This window comes from Paramacrobiotus metropolitanus, unplaced genomic scaffold (genome assembly GCF_019649055.1).
Source record: "Paramacrobiotus metropolitanus isolate TYO unplaced genomic scaffold, Prichtersi_v1.0 Parri_scaffold0000005, whole genome shotgun sequence".
Lineage (NCBI taxonomy): Eukaryota > Metazoa > Tardigrada > Eutardigrada > Parachela > Macrobiotidae > Paramacrobiotus > Paramacrobiotus metropolitanus.
Window position 1 is genome coordinate 2,177,293 of NW_026570225.1, and position 7,683 is coordinate 2,184,975.

Consider the following 7,683-nt stretch of genomic DNA (forward strand, 5'->3'; position numbering starts at 1 on the left):
ATTTCCAACGTGAACAGCCCTTTTTGCAGTGATTGTGCTTATTCACTGCCGACGAGGATGCCGTTTATTTTTATGGTGTTTTTGTAGGGAATATAAATTTTTCGATCTGAGCAGTTTAGTCGGTTTGGCATTTTCTGATCTGAAGAAACTAATTTATTCCTTTTAGACGGGATTATTAATTTTACGGACCGTATACAGTATGCTGATTAAGGGATTTGGCTTGGTACATACACGTACCAAATTCGGGTACATACACGGGAACTTACGCTGTCGCGCACTCCTAAACACTTTTTTGCATTGCTTTATGATATTTTGTAGCCAAAGGATTCGTATACACAGGCGAAAAACCCGTTTGTGCGCGCAACATTCGGTTCGGGAGTTATTAGTGAAATAAAATTCCAAAAGTATAAACGCGCGGAGATGTACTGGTACCAAAAGTTTCAGTGTGAACCGATGCTCTTCAAATTTTGCACGAAAACACGCATTACCATGAAGATCGTTTTGGTACCGAACCAGCTTTCTACCATTTTTTCAAATTTTAAATTAATTTTAAAAATTTTTGAGACCGGCGTCTGTGAAGGGGAGCCTATATATTTACTTAATGCCTCCAAGATTTATTTTTACACTATATTTGGCAGTCACTAACTATACCAAATGCATGTAAAGCGTAAACATGTGGCGTGGCGCGCCGGATTGTGTAATTTGGCGTAACCCACGAAGTTACATTTTTCGCTGTATTAATCGTGCTCATCATCCGGGCCGGCTGGTAGTGGTAAATTTATCTACAAAGGTCACCTGGCGCGTAACAAACGATTGCAACACAGGATATTACTGTAAGAACTTCTAAAAAAATAATAAATAAAAAAATAGAAAATAATAAATTTAAGAAACTTTGAATTACTGAAGTTTTTAAAAGCAATTCTTTTTGAAGCTTTGTCCATGTACTGAAACGTGCTCATCAAATTTCGGTGAAGTTTAAATGTAAACTCTAACCAGGGCATTTTCCGTGTGTAAATTCAGAAAATTTTGATGTTTTGGGGAAAGATATTACCATAGTATGCTTAAAAAAGTAATTCCATCTGCTATGGTCCACTGGGCGTGGCAATGCAACAATTACGTATATGATTCCATAGTACTCTGCATACTGCTTTGCGAGTATTATACAAATAGAATGTTGCTGCAGTAAGTACGGGCTTTTCTGCTGTAACTTTAGTCTGCTGTAACATTATTCTGGTGTTGCAACTTGTGAATGTTGCTTAGGGTAGGCTTTAGCCGTACACCCCACTTTTAGTCCACCGACGTAAGTGAAGCAGACGTTCTCATTTCATTCCTGCCAGATTGCAAATTTTTAAATATTGTCAGGGTCTCCTCGACAGTATACGAATTATTAGGTATACCGTATACGAGTACTGTACTGTTGAATTTGTAACTATTTAACAACAGCCGCAGGGCATAGGCCATTCCTTTTGATCCATTTAAATTTTAATAATTTTTTTAGTTTCTATCACCAACTCTTGCGGCAAAACTATTCAATGACTTCGCCGACTTTACGCGAGAACTGCTACTTTAATGTGATCTGTAACTTGTAATAGCACTTTGCTCCAGTGAATTTATTTCTAATCATGACACTATTAAATGTCATGATTAGAAATAATTTGAAATCAAGCATAAAATAGTATCATGTGTACAGTAACATTCATAACAAACGCAAAATAAGTAAGATAACATACATACATAACATTAATAATATAACAATCATATCAAGCATAACATAAGTAACATAACATACATAAAACCTTTTTGCACGAACAGCTCGTCATATTTATTTGACTGTAAAGCGATATTTTACGAGCATAGTGTTTGCTACTCTCTGTTACTGCGGATTCGCGTTTATTTTATTTTGGAATAACTGGCTTGCCAATATAAACAGTTGTATTCTATTTCTAGGACATCTTGCCGCATATCGGGCTAAATAAATACGTACCTGCAGATCAACACACAAAATATTATACGAGTAGCACTGTAGCAGCAATAGCGTAAATGCTGAATATTAATGGAAGTGGCCCGGTACAATACATGGTACCACATTCGTGTACATGCACCAAAACTTTCACTTTCGCGCATTCTGAAATACATTTTTGTTTCGGTTTATGACCAGTGGATCCACTGTTCTAGCATGTTTTTCAAATTATAAAATAAATTTCAAAAATTTTTAAATTCATTTTAAAATTTGAAAAAATCATGGAAGTCTGGATCGGTGTAAAAACAATCTTGGTGGTCATGTGCATTTACTTGCAAAATTGAGGAAGATCGGTCCATAATGAGACTCTTGGTACACCTGAATGCATTTAAACTTTTTGGAATTTTCTAACAGCCATAACTCCCGAACCGGATGTTGCGCGCACAAACGGTTTTCTCGCCTGTGTATACAGATCTTCTGGATACAAAATGCCATAAGCCGAAACAAAAATGTGTTTGAGAGTGCGCGAAAGCGTAAGTTTTAGTGCATGTACTCGGTTTTGGCACAATGTCCCGGGCCACTTCCCTTCAGCCGATAAGCGAAAAATACAACAAACGTTTTTATCAAGCCAGTTATGCAAAATGGAAAACAGTTTTGGGCAAAATTAGAGTGTAGGCGGTCATGACCTGAAAATATATTTTCGATCACCGCTTGACGGCGGCGCAGGTTTACCTACGTAATACGAGTATGGTAACTAACGAAAGCAGTACACTGCTAGTATACTCGTATACGATTGCCTTTAAATTGGCTTTTGGCCACGCCCACTAGACCATTGCCGGTGAAATTATTTTTCAAGTGTTATCTCTACCTACTCCGTCTTCAAGCAAAAAATCAGATTTTTCGGAGGGGGGAGCCTCTGACCGACCCCTGGTCAGATACACGGTGTAACTGCGTGCAGACTGCAGGCTGCTGACTGAACGTGATCGGCTTTAATTCTCACTCGCCTACAGTACAGAAGGCTTAGACCGTACAAAAGTCTGGACAAGTGCAGGGTAGCGGTACAGTACTTATCTTTAAATTATTATATAGATTTAGCATATCGAAAGTTGTTTTTGGTACTGATGCAGGATACGAAGCGCGATAAGCTAGGAGCAGTGGCAAACAAACAGGAGGATTCGGAAAAGGCTTTTTGTACCAGTGTTCTCACCATCAGCTGTATTGCCGAGTTTCCTGAGTTTGTGCGCGAGAGTATTAAGAACGAAATTGGCGGAATACTTTCACGCTATGAAAGCATCTATCCATGCGGATCATTGCAACCTCCTCTCGCTATAGCGCCATCCGAAGTTATTATTGGCAGTACTAGCATATTTTTAAATACAAGCTGCGATATGTTTCGCGGTTTGTAGTGCATGAAAGCTGCAAAGGCAAAAAACGTTTTGTTTTTTTGATTTTTGGACAAATTCGGTATGTTGTTAACATGTAAACTAATAATTATCAATAAAAGATTGATCATAATGTCCTGATTTGTGTTAATGGTTTCATTCTTAGTACTGCATTGAAAGCGGTTTAGTTTCTACCGGTACCGGTTTTTACACCGGACCAGAATCATTTTTTTCAAATTTTAGAATTCATTTTGGAATGTGAGATATGTCAGAGTGGTGGTTTGGGATAAGAACGATCTTCATGGACATATGCGTTTACTTGAAAAATTAAAAGAGATCAGCCTAAAATAAAACAAAATAAAATGAGACTTTTGATATATTTAAATGCATTTAAACTTTTTGGAATTTTCTCTGGCTGAAGTAAACTTGTACGACCGAAATGTACTTAACGCAGCTGAAGTGATCGGACGCAACAGCGTGGGGCCACCTGCGTAAAAGTTTCAAGAACTGCAGGAAATTTTGATGTGATTAGGGAAGTTAGGTGTGTTTTCACAAAGAACTTTAATGCGGAAAGCAAATTTACTGCTGTTACTGACCTTTCTGAACAATCTAGAATTATAATTTTAAGGTCTCGAAACTTTTCGTATTCTCGGGCTGATCTAAATTTTTTCGAAACTGAAGACCTACGTGTAACTTCACCCTGTCCCCTCCACGTTGGCGGCATAGCATTCTGATTTTTTCCCGGGTCGTGTCGCGCATGTTTTCCAGATCTTTTTATGGTTTCAGGTGTAGTTTACTTTTGCGCATTTAGTGAACAAAAACTGAATCGGCTTTCGACTGCGATGCCACGAGAAACACCTTCCGAAGCGAAGACATCGATGGAATGAATCATGGCAGTGCTGGGAAATTATTTAATTCAGCCAGAAATTGAGGAACGACTTTAGGCGTTTGGGATAAGGGTTAGTTTTAATATAATTAGGAGAGTGCCTTGGAAAAAAACCAAAATTCATCGACTGGAGCAGACCCGCAGAACGCAATAGCCTGCAGGATCGTTTTTTCTCCCATACAAAGCGCTCGTCGAAAAAAAGAAGATGGCCATTTAAATTTGTTTGTTATCAATATGGTGAGCTTACTTCCGGGATGGTGATACAAAAGTTGGCGCCCAATCCATTGTGGAATGTATTTTGCTGCGCACGGTCAGAAAATGCTTCCCACGGTTGAGGGTGACCTCGCGAAGGAGGTCGTCCTACATTAGGCCACGCCCACAGTTATATCGCTGCCCCGATCCACGAGGGGCTTTGAGTCAGTGGTGATGAGTGCGTCCCGGAGGGCCACTAAATGGTTAAGTAACGGGATCTGGTGCCGTCGAAAAACGGCATAAGGGGAATTAAAAACGAATTTTATGTGGGAGGAGAACTGCAGCGCATTTTCAGAGTGGTCTACTCGAGTTTTCAAATTCATGGAATTCGTAATTAGCGCAAATCGTGGAAACCCAAATTGCAAATCGTGTTAGATAGGTTCAGTAATCACATAAAAGTTTAATAAAGTCAAATTTTGGACCAGTGGATCATGGGAATTTTTTAAATTGATGCCGCCAACTTGGCAAATCGCAAAGCAGTTAAATCGCAAATTTGTTTTCCTTTTTTAAGCGATTATTTATTGGTAGAAACAAGTACGTACTAACAACGTAGACAACCTCACAAGGAAGCAAATAACCGGTTATTGTAACCACACGTTAAATAATACATAAAAAACATTACTTATATAAAAGAACGGCATACTTGCATAAAACGGAAATGCATATCAGAGTCCAAAAACTAAACCAAAAATTTCTTGACTAAATGATTCGTGAAAATGCAAAGACTGATGCGAGGTTTCTGTTGGATTTCAATGTACGGTACTAATAATTCGATTTAATATTCAACCATGTACATACCTGCATAGATGGTAGATGCAATGCATAGAGCAGATTATGCTTCCCCTTTCCCACCTTCACCTTTCTCTTCCAATTCACATTCTTCGGCCGCAGTTTCCTGATACTGCTGATATTCGGACACCAAATAGTTCATGTTGGATTCCGCTTCCTTAAATGCCATTTCGTCCATGCCTTCGCCAGTGTACCAATGCGAGAAAGGTTTCCGACGGAACAGGGCGGTAAACGGTTTCTCAAAAACTCAAATTAGGTGGTTGTCTTTTGGAAATACAGAGTAGACGTAATGATTTATGAATCAATACAAAATTTCAAAAATTTAAAAACAGATTTGAAGACATTTCAATAAAAATTATCCGGTAAAGTTATATTTTGACATGCCGAATGTCCATAGATTTTTGTAGAAATTTTCACGGCCGGAATGTTCTTATGCCGAAAGGCCGGATACGAAATACCGCATATACAGTAATTGATGTCCTTCTACAAAATCTTAGGGTGATTACCGAAATATTGGTACGTTGTCGCGAAAAACTGCTTTGCGAACTGTTTTGTCGCTTACACTTTTGGTTTTGTCGATACAGCTTAAACTGGTGTACTTAAGTACAGTAAATCACTGTAACAATAACTAAGTAGATAATTAGACTAAAATAAGAAAATGGCTATAGGCACCCCTTTCATTCCCGTTATCTACAGGCACCCCTTTTCGATTAACTAATATCTGCACCCCGCCGTGTGCGAAAGCTATAGGCACCCCTATTATCCGTTTATATGTTTTAAAGGCGCATTTTCTTGACCTTAGAGGATTTTCACTTTTCAGAAAGTCATTGCACTACCGGCTCTAAATTTTTTCTCTTGTATGCCGACATTCCGTAGGTCTAACATGGGCTGGTCAGTTACCACACTGTACTCAAACAAGAAGCAGTTTTGGCTTCGCCATTGCATTTCTTTTGATCCACGGTCGCACCAAACAAACGATCAAGCGCGTGTTCAGTTCATTTGCAAGCTTCTGAGGATACTATCAGCTTCTATGTTTCTCATTTTCTAGCTTCTAGTAAATGGGTTTGCATTCTAACCTTGTCACGGAGAATATTTTGAACAGTCGTATGCCAATATTCATCCGTACTCGGCTTGTTATAGCAAGCAAGCAACTTTATTCCCCCAGATTTCTTCTGGCAGGGGCACACCATGCATTGTGCCAAGTACTGTATTTAACGATAAAACAAAAAACTGAGATAAAACACAAAAAACAAAAATATATAAAATTAAAGCATTAAGGGTAGTAGACAGAAATTTGTATTTAAAACATTTATTTTAATTGTACAGAAAGAAGGTGAGAGTTTACATTTTAATATGTCTGCACGTGTATTTTAATTATGGAGGTAACAACAAAATCTCCCCGCCATATACTTTGCGGCTGTCTTTCAGAATCTGGTTAAGAAAATTGCTTATATGAAAAAACAACGTTTCCTCGTTTTCCGTTGGTCTATCTTTTCTCCGTAGTATGCTCTGCATGATTTCCAGGAGTCCGCCATCAGGTACTGCTATGCCCAACGGAGTAAGGCGCTCCTTCAGTTTTTCTCTGTGTAGGAAATATGCCGGACACTCATTCAGGGCATGCTGCTTGTCTTCCACAACTTCGCAAAAGTTGCATAGCCGCCCCTCTTGTGGCACTCCGCTCCATCGTCCTGTCTCTACAGCAAGATGATGGTTTAAGGTCAGCATCTTCATCCACTTTTCACTGATTCTTACAGGCATGGCTTTTAGCACGTGAATTTCTTCGCTTTCCGGTAGACACTGAAACATAAATAACAACTTGGCAGCATTAGCTTGGATCGACATTAGTAAATTCGTCCGGAACTTTATCTCAATTGCGGCCTCACGCCGGTCGAATTTAATTTCGATAATTGCTCTCGAATTTCATGTTCGCTGTTCTTAAAGTTTATTTCGATCTCCTCCGGTAATTCTTTAAGCGCATTTTTTAACCAACATCGCGATCTGGTTTTACTGACTATAATACTTTCATCGAATGCCGCTCGTAGAAGAGTGCCTTGATTAGCGCGACAAAGCTTTTCAAGAAAACGCATTTGTTGTCTTATCTGTCGGAAACCAAAAGGTGTCAAGTTTAAAAGGTACAAAATCGCCTCGGTACTCGTGATACTCCTCAGATTGAAAACCCGTTTGACAAAAGTCATTTGCACATTTTCTGTCTGATAGTTTCTTCCACATAATTCTGCTCCGTATACCGCTAGGCTTCCCACAACAGCCTCGAAAATCGTCTGCGCTGTTTCCCATGTGTAACCATTTTTTAACCCAACTAACTTCTGAACCGCCATGTTATGTCCCTGTTTTACTCGCTCTTCTAAATGTTTTGCTGTCTTTCTGAGGTCACACTGTTCGTTTAGTACAAGTCC